General features: G+C 49.7%; 1 long non-coding RNA gene across 1 annotated transcript in view; it reads left to right on the top strand.

Annotated features, from left to right (window-relative positions):
* LOC111546778 overlaps positions 1-9,275 on the top strand; it is a 9,862-nt gene extending 587 nt beyond the window's left edge. The window contains exon 2 of the long non-coding RNA XR_002732914.1: positions 7,722-9,275. This is a non-coding gene — a long non-coding RNA (uncharacterized LOC111546778). The remainder of the gene's footprint in view (positions 1-7,721) is intronic.
* Positions 9,276-9,530: the final 255 nt, after the last annotated feature.

Below are 9,530 nucleotides of genomic sequence, written 5' to 3'. Positions count from 1 at the left end.
CTGTGGCTAAAGAGACCCCTCCCTGCCCACAGTACCATTTCCATGGCTGTGGAGCAAAGCACGGGACCACGGCTTGCTCACAGGCTGGGGAAGGTGCTGGGGGCATGGGTCCTTTGGACCTCTTGGTCTCTGACAATCGAGGGATCTTGACTCCATTTGACACCTGTCCCGGAGGAGGCAGTGCCCTGTCTCCTCTTGTCCCTCTCTAGGTGCCACTCGTGGGTACGGCAGGCCCCGTGGGTGATGCCAACCTGGTTGCTATAGGAGGAGTGGAGAAGAGCTGTCCTGCAGCTGTGCTGAGGGTGTGCCGGCTCAGTTGCTGTGGGGTGACAATTCAGGTCCTGCAGAGGAGCGAGGGGCTGTGCCTAGAGACTCCATGTAGAAACTCCCGGGAACGCGATGGCTCAGGCCGGAAAGTCTTCCCTCAGAGGAGCTAAAGTGATCACCGGCCAGTAGAGGAGCACAGTGCATCAGTGTGTTCGCTGGCCTGGGTGTTCCTGCTGAGAGACCTCCCTGCTGTTGACCCAGTGACACCCTGACATTGATCCTATAAAACAAAGCCCGGGCAGAATAGCAGCAAGGACAGCAGCAGCAGCAAGGAGCTTCCTTTGCTTCTTTCTCAGACGTGTCCTCCGAGTCTGTCTCCTCCCCTTCCCGCCCTCCCTCCCACCAGTTGCTGATATTATTTTAGGGTTCTAGCCATGAAAGGAAAATAATTTGTGAACAACCAAATTCCATGCCTAAAGAATCATGTTTTCACAGGACAATCATTGCTTTTTGGAGTGATGGGTTATATATTAAATGGTCGGGATTATTTTGAGACCAAAATGAAGGTTAATTGAATGCAGCTTAGTATTAAATAGCTTGCAGACGTCTTTTTAACCTATGAAGTGGTGGGCTGCTTTTACTAGTGGGACAGCTTGACCAGTGTAATGATTTTGAAGCCACACAGACAGGCAATATGCCATACATAATTGCATAATATGAAAGAAAAATATCTATTTTCCTAGCACTTTATAAGACAAGTGTGTGCAGGAACCAGATCAATGATATCAGACTGGCTAGTTCTACTTGACGTTTTTTTTTTCTTAAAATTTTAACATACATATTTTCTACTTCTCAACTCTTATACCTTGTATGCAGTAGTGACTAATCAATTAAATGATACTCCCAAATATTAATATAAATGCTAGGCAAGATACAAGAATTCCCCAGCGGGTCCATTTTGCTGCCTCTGGTTTAGAAAATCAACTTTTCAGTGGGCGAGATGGCAGCGCCACTGTGATATACGCAGGTTTGTGTGCATGCTTCCTGCCTCGCCTTCCTGCAGCACGTGTGGGAAGTGTGTGGTGTTGAGGTCAAAGGACCGGGCAGGTCCATGTGACTGCTCAGGTGAGGCTGGACCGTCTAACTTAGGGGACTTGGGATCACGTCCAAGCCTCCTTTCATGGGTGCGGGACAATACTGTGGTTTCTCACAAGGACGCACCCATCTGCAGATAAAAGTGAGGCAGTGAACGTGGAATTTGCTCATGGATTAGGGCCTGGTTTGCTGGCCCCTCCTGGCGGCTGCCCCCACCCACCTGTTTTCCAGCTCGGCAGTGCTGAGCAGGGTGTCTCTGGGCAAACCCCTTCAGTGCCTGAGGGAGCCTCCTGTGCTCGGCGCCAACCTTGGAAGCGGCTTTCAGAGCCCTCAGAGGACCCTCTCCGGGGACCACACTGCCACCGCCCCTCCTAGCGCAAGGGCGTTTATGAACTGCTTGATAAAAAGGTCAGAGCGATTTAAGCTAAAACGGAAGGCCCTGCTGCAGCTGAAGACCCTTCTGAGGGGGAGATAAGCCCGCTGTGAAATTAGAATGTCACCGGGAAAATGGGATTCAGAATGCTTTAAAGCTGAAAAGCTCCTTAGAGGCTTTGCACCAGAAGCCCTCATTTTCTAGTTAAGAAGACTGGAGGCCGGTGAGACGGAACAGGCCCCGCAGGGCAGAGCTGGGGTGGACTCTCACACACCTGGGTCCTGACTCTCGGGTCTTCTCAGGACATCAGTCTGCGTCAGGAGGCAGAGACTGGTGAGATGTTCAGCTTTCTGTTCTGGGTACGCCTTTTGGCAACCTGTCCCCTGGGAAAGAAGCAAACGGTTTCCCCCAGTTAGGAGTGGATCCAGCCTCCTGAAGCTGAGGAGGGGAACCCCTGCCCCCATAGCATGCTTCTGAGGTTCAGATGGGGGCAGCCGGAGATTTGGAGGAACATAAGGAAGAAGTGGCAGCAACTAAAACCTGGGCAGGCGGCGGAGGCCTCTCTGCCTGGAGCCCACTGCAGCAGGAAGCCCCAAAGCCACACGGAAGAGTACCTCCTGCCCTCGGCCCCTTCCAGGGAATCGAACCAGCTTCCCCGCCAACCTGGCCCTTGGCTGGAGCCCTGCTCTGCCCTGCCTCCTGCAGCCCCCCTCCCCCCGCCAAGCACCAGGCCTCCTATGGGTGGTACTGTGTCCCCCACGAAGACATGTCCAAGCCCTAACCCGTGGGACCTGTGAATGTGGCCTTATTTGGAAATGGGATGTTTGCAGATGTCATCAAGGTAAGATGAGGTTATACTGGTTTAAGGTGGGCCCTAAGCCCATGAATGCTGCCCTTACAAGAGGAGAAGAGACCCAGAGACAGCACAGGGGGAGGGAGACGATGTGAACACACACAGCGAGAAAGCCACGGACGGCAGAGGCAGAGATCCAGGGGATGCGTCCACAGCCAAAGGGCTGCAGGGCTCCTAGCACCCCCGGGAGCTGGCAGAGAGACCGGGAGCAGATTCCGGATTCTCCCCCAGAGCCTCCAGCGCTAGCACGGCCCTGTCGACACCTGGCTTTTTGACATGAGCCCTCCAGAATTGCGGGGGATACATTTCTGTTGTTTTAAGCTGCCTGGCTTGGGGTAGTTTGTACCGCAGCTGAGGAGATGAACACAACGGCCTTCAGAGTCCGCTCTGAGAGGCCCCTGGCGATTGCTCCCGCTGTCCAGGACTCGACCGCAGCAACGGCCTGATCCGCCCTTATCCCTCCCTCATCTCATTCCCACTCGCATCCACATCTGTCCTCCTCACCCTGCTGCAGTGGCCTTGCGGAAACACACCTCTGATCATGGCCCCTGTGCTCAACGATGCTTGGAGGCCAACTTGGCCGCCCAATTACAATTGCGCAGCGTGGCCACGTGCCCTCCCTGGGTCTGCCTCATTCCCTGGGCCTCCCCAGGCCCTCACGTCGCCATGCTCTCCCTTCGTTCTGCAGGGGCCACTGTGGGGTCAGGTCTCAGTATGCCCCCGCCTCTGTTTCTATTATCAGGAAGTCACTTATTCCCTGTGTTGCTAGCAAATATCTGCCCATGTTTTCACATTCGAGCCGGCCCCCTTCCTGCTCTGTGAAGGTGTCCCTGCCCTCATTCTGACCCTGGAGGGACAGGGTCCTTGTCTCCATCCTCCAGGCCTGGACATAGACGTGTGAGCCCCTGTGCAGGCTCGCTGCCCCTCACTGGGCCGCGTGCCCTGTGGTTCCCCGGAGAACGTTTGTGTCTGAATGTCTGCTCAGTCTTGCTGTTTAATCACCTGCCAGGAGAGCGGGCCGACAAGACGCAGACCACAGGAGCATCAGAATGCTGTGTTGTTAATGGATTTCATAAACATAAATCAGCAACCTTTATGCTAAGCTGTTTTTTTCGAAGGCTTGCTGGTTATCATTTGAGGGAAATAAATTGCTGCAGCATACTTGTGCTTACATGAGAAACCATTACCAAAAAATATTATAAAGGTGCCAAATTGTCCTACCCCTGGCTAGAAATCCCATCGAAATGATATTAAACTTAATTTTAGCAATATTTCTATTAGAATTAGAATAATTACAGAGAATACTATCAAAATATACCTTCATATTAATATATATGCTACATTCTTTTGTTACCAGTGACGCAGTTAATGTTCTGGGTAGAAAAATCAACCAGCACATATTTTGAGATGGTTTATCTAGCTTGTGAGGTGATATACGGTAGATTTAGCAAAGCGAGCAGAATGTATTTTCCCAGACATTAGAGGGTGTTATTTGCAGTTTCATCTCCATATTTTCTGGGACTTACTTTTCTGCAGTAGGAGCAAAGTTAGCATTGAAAGCTGGGAACCTTTCTTCTGATGGTTTAGGAGAAGCTCATAATTTGGTTTGTTTATTCATTTGTATTTTTTTTTTTTTGAGACAGAGTCTCACTCTGTTGCCCAGGCTGGAGTGCAGAGGTGCAGTCTTGGCTCCCTGCAACCTCTGCCTCCCAGGTTCAAGCAATTCCCCTGCCTCAGCCTCCCAAGTAACCGGGACTACAGGTCGGGCCTGGTTAGTACTCGGATGGGAGACCATTTATTCATTTTATAAGCAATCATAATAAAGACACATGGGGATGTGCAGTGACCTGGTTCTGCCCCACAGAACTACTCAGCATGTTTGGGAAGGAAGATGCATTCAGAAACTGCCCTCCAACTTCTCCTTGGCCACTGTGCGAGTGTCTTAATGTCACTCCAAATCAGCATGGAAAGGCCAGCAGTGGAGTCTGGGTGGGGAGACTGCGCCTTGTGCTGGACACTGGAGGATGCAGAGGCTGGAGCTGCTGCAGCAGAGAGGGCTGGCACCGAGCAAGCCACGGCAGGTGGGCACATGGGGGCAGGCGGGTCGGTGGGTCTCCTTGAGATGCCATATTTGCAGGCTTGAGAAGTTGAACTTGAAATCCATCCTTGGAAAATCATCTTGCAAATAGGTACTAAAGAAATAATTATCCTGCCCTTGGGGGGCCCTGAGGGATGAGGAGAGGGAACCTGGAGGAAAGATTTTGTAGAAAACTTTAGCTCATGCAGTTGTATAAAATCCAATGGAAATGGAGGGGAAGAGGAGACATTCGTTCTTACAACTGCTTTTTCAGAAAGCTCTTTGACATCGTTTAGGTCATTTCAGAGATGCACGAGCCCAAGCCCGCTCCATCACTACTGAACACGGAGTGGGTGGAGTGAAGGGCACAGAGGTGAAACATGACTTCGAGATGTTTGGACTGGAACCCAAGGACGGTGGTGCTGTCACTGACTGGTGGGGACATTGGTGGGAGGAACGATGAGGCGTGAATCTGGACACCTGCCACACTCAAGCTCTTCATGAGTTCAACTGGGAAAAATGCAGTAGACAACATGGTAGCGTAAAGGAAGTTTCCAGGGACTTCGTGTGGGGATTTGGTGGTAGAAGATCAGAAGTTTTGTCTAATTTATCTAAACCAAATTTTATAAGGCAAAGATAAAGGCTATAGAAAGATGCAGTTTAATTTCACAATTGGGAAACTGAAGTTATTGTACGTTTTGGGTTCAGTTAGATTGGAAAGTTTATTATACAGAGTATCTTTCTCTTTCCTGCCTCCCTTCTTCCCTCCCTCCCTCCCTCCTTTTCTCCTTCCTTCCCTCCTCTCACCCTTCCTTTCATCCATCCATCCATCCATCCATCCATCCATCCATCCATCCATCCATCCACTTTTGTACCTACTGGAAAATGAGCCTATACATTTAGAGTGTTTGCAGGTATCTCCTGTAGTTCCTGAAGTGAAAAAAAAAAAAAGACTCAGGGGAAATAGTGTGCTGCCTGGCAGAACTGGCAGCTTCTGTTCAGAAGGCAGAAGGGCAAAGTAACTGAGGTTCCTGGGTGGTGTTTCCTTTCTCTGTGTGCAGCCAGCCCTCTATATTCTTCATCTCTAGGGGCTTCACATAGCTGGGGGAGCCCCATCCTTCAGAAGTGTCATCTTGGCTATAACTGATCCATGTAACATGCACACCAAGCACTGACAGAGCTACAAAGAGCCATGGTCCTGCTTGTGGATTTGCAGATTGAGTAACTGGTCAAAAAGAAGGCATGAGAGATATTCCAAGAGGCCTGCAAGGCCAGCCAGCCCTGGCTCATCCCCCTCTGTGTACCCACAGATTCACCGTCATAACCTGTGTCTTGTGTCACTTTCAGAGCATGGGATTTGGGACTCCTCCCCGGTACAGGCTGTCATCTGGAGTTCTGTTGTGTTTCTGTAGTTCACATGGAGTGACGAATATGCTGGAGATGTGGGCTCTGTGGAGAGCACTGAGCTTCTTCCGTTTGCCACGTCTGTTGTCCCCAAGAACCAGTGTCCTCTGCAGCTTGACAAAACCTCTTTTCCCTGTTTCTCCATGCCTCAGCCCATGACCCTTCCTAAAATCTGTCCCTTGGAGCATTCATCTTCCATATAGCTCTATATTGCCACCTCCTGAAACCACGTCTGCTCTCCCTTCTCCAACAGACTACTGGGTTTCCTCCCGGAGGTCCACGCAAGACCTTGGCTCAGCAGAGTGGAGGTGCCTCCCTCCTCCTCCGTTTTCTGCTGCTCCTCCCCCATTCCTGGTGGAGGGTCATCTCTGCCACCTCACTCCTTGGGTACCAGGTCAGTCATGATGGCCTGTTAATTTTTCCCTTGTCACATCTTTCTTATTTGTGATTTTATGATATTCCCAGGCTCCAGTGCTAGGTCAGGGCTCCCTGATGTCACTCCTGGGACCATGTTGCTGCTTATCGCCCCGGCTTCCTTCTGTTCTGCGGATAAGTGACAGGTAGTGGAGGCAGTGGTGAATGGGCACACCCTGCTGAAAGCTCAGAATGACTGCTGTTTCCAGCCCTCCAGGACCTGAGGTTGGTCACTCACAATCCCCTGGCCACTTTCCACGCTGCTGGCACTTGGAAATGATTTGCAGATAGCAGCTCATTGAGTCCTCAAAATAACTTAACAAAGAAAATCATCCCCATTTTACAGAGGCAAACTGAGGCCCAGAGAGCTGAAGTGACTGAGTCACCCAGCTTGCAAGTGCTGCAGCCCAGGTTTGAAACTGGGCAGAGTGTCACTCTTGGATAGCTGTCCATGCTCTACTCCTCTCCCTTCAGTTGAAGCCCTCCAGGGCCCTCCCAACAAGACCATCTCTGCAATATGTCCCTCCTCCTCTCTCCCTCCTTCATCCACCCTGCCTTTCCCTAGTCATCTTCCCTTGTTTTATCTTATGAGTTTCCTTCTCCTAAGAATATGTGTGGAGCAGACTGAGCTTCTGAAGGCAGGCCACTTGCATGTGCTTACTTAGGACTTTTGTTTACAGTTCCTCATCACACCAATCATGCTGCCTCGTACATATGATAATAGCTCAATATGTGTGGAATGCAGATTATCAACTTGCTTCATGCTGACCATGCAAAGGAGAGGTGAGGCTACAGTGCATATGCAAAACCAGGTGAAAACTAAGGCAATTATGTCGATAATTCACAAAGAAAATAACACTTTTTGGGGGGCTTAATTATCTGGATTTATCCAGTGGGCGTTTTTGAAAAAGCAATTACCCAGACAACAGCCCGAGTGTTCCCTTTCACTTTGCGTGGGTCACAGCAAGCCTGAGTCAGGAGCTTTGTGTTCTGGGCTTGGCCCAGAAGCCCAGTCATTGTTGGATTCCGGGAAAACTGAGTGGCTTCCCCGTGCTCTAGTTTTTCTTTCTGTTACTGAGTGAGGCCAAGATCTTCGCAGGGGTGGTTCATGTTGCATCATCAACTTCTTGTTTTTTGTCTTGTCTCACTTGCTGATTCTCTTGATTCCAACTTTTAGCATTCATTTTATGCTGAGTTTTTCTCTAATTGTTTCATTGGAGCTTTTTCTTTCCGATGAGGTTGCAAACTGTGATGCCGACGTCCATCCCCTGGCTTTCTTGGTGGACCTGCCCAACTCCTGGAACCCAGAAGTGGAGCCTACAGGACCCGAATCCACAAAGTACTGATGGCTGGGAGGGGTGACGTCACCTCAGACCCTGTGCCCCAATGCAATGACTCTCCCCTGGCTGCTGGCTTCTGCTGCCTGCAGACTCCTGAGGCAGTGGCCCTGGGTGTGGTTCCAGCATCCATATTTCACTAAAAGAGCCCCTGATGACTGTGGTAGGGCTGAGAGCCACTGCAGGGCTTTCAAAGACACCTCTGTCATGAGCTCTGGACACCACTCAAAAAGGTTCTGATTTGAGAACATTTTGGATTTCAAATTGTCGGATTAGTGATGCTCAACCTGTATTGACTTCAAGTGTTAAGGCCCCAAATAGAAGATCCATTTTTTTGAATCAACCTTACATGGCATTTCTTTTTTAAGCAGTGATTCACAAAACTACTTCGGTCAATGAGAGACTGTCGAGCTAAAAGAAAACCGCAGAGCCTTAGGGCTAGGCGGCCTGGCAGGCACACATGACAGTGCGCTATCCTGAATGTGACTTGGCTTGGAGATTCCATCAGCATAGATAGAGCGGTGGCCCTATGCCAAAATGAGCACTCCACTTAGTTATTCAGGGGAAACTCCGGGATATACTCAGGCCTTGAAATGAGGCAGAAGCTTGCAAGGTTTCAGGCTGCGTTCAAACTTCCCCTGCCAGCCAGCCATGTTGGAAGCATCAAGCATCAAAGCCTCATGAGTCAGCATTTGGAGAGGGAGATCAGCCAGGCTAAATTTGGAGATTTTTGACTCAGCCATCAGTGAAATTCAGCAGTTCCTCCTGAAGCTTTTGGTGACCTTTTGGTTTCATCCAAGCTCAAATACCAAAGGCACCGTGAAAGTGGATGGAATTATAAACCCTTGCGTGAAGATTGTGCAGCTGGCGTTCTGAGATCAGTTCATCCACCACAGAGCTAAACACATCTCTGTGCCTCTAGCTTTTCCTTTCCTGTGAAGGGGGAGGGACAAGAGGTGGAGGCAAACAAACAGGAGGTGGCGAGGAGATGCCCCTCGCCATGCCTGGTGCAGAATGCGGAAGGCACCCATCTGGACCTCACCAGCGCCGGCGCCCAGTAGCTCTCTCCCACCAGCTCTCCACAGAGCTCAGAAGGGCCCACGTCCATGCGTCCTCCAACACAGCCTTGGGTATTGCCAACTGAGCCTTTAAGCGAGTGTTCGGTTGACACTAAGTGCTTTTTGCTCTCAGCACAATTATGTATTTCTGAATAACACTCGAAGCATCCTTTGAATGTGAAAATGGGTTAGATCAAAACGTCAAAGTGCACTTCTGTCCGCAATGATCCTTTTTAATGCATCTGTGGTTTCTCACATTAAGAGAAAATGTGAATTTCGCTGTGTGCTTTTATGTGTCTACTCTGTGACTTGTTTTTCCAGGCTATACTTATAAACAGAAACAATAGAAGAACATAAAATATGAATACAGTATCCATATTAAAGTATAATAAGCATTAGGAAGTGCGTGTTAAGCTGTCAGGAGCTCTGCCGGACTGGAAGATGTAAGCTGGGGCTGGGTTCTTCATTGTTCTGTGGACTAAAAGCCTCGCTAATGATGCCATTCTCTTCCAGCCCTATTTCAATATGTTTTAGCTACAGTACTTCAGCGTCAGATCTTTTCCTCAAGCCTTTCTGGAATGAATCATTTCTTCCATTACTTATTGGTAAATATCTTCTTTTTGTTGCTTTTTAGTTACAGAATTACTATACG

The sequence above is a fragment of the Piliocolobus tephrosceles genome, chromosome 4 (genome assembly GCF_002776525.5).
Source record: "Piliocolobus tephrosceles isolate RC106 chromosome 4, ASM277652v3, whole genome shotgun sequence".
Lineage (NCBI taxonomy): Eukaryota > Metazoa > Chordata > Mammalia > Primates > Cercopithecidae > Piliocolobus > Piliocolobus tephrosceles.
Note: the sequence above shows the minus strand (reverse complement) of the source record. Positions and strands in the feature narration are given on the sequence as shown.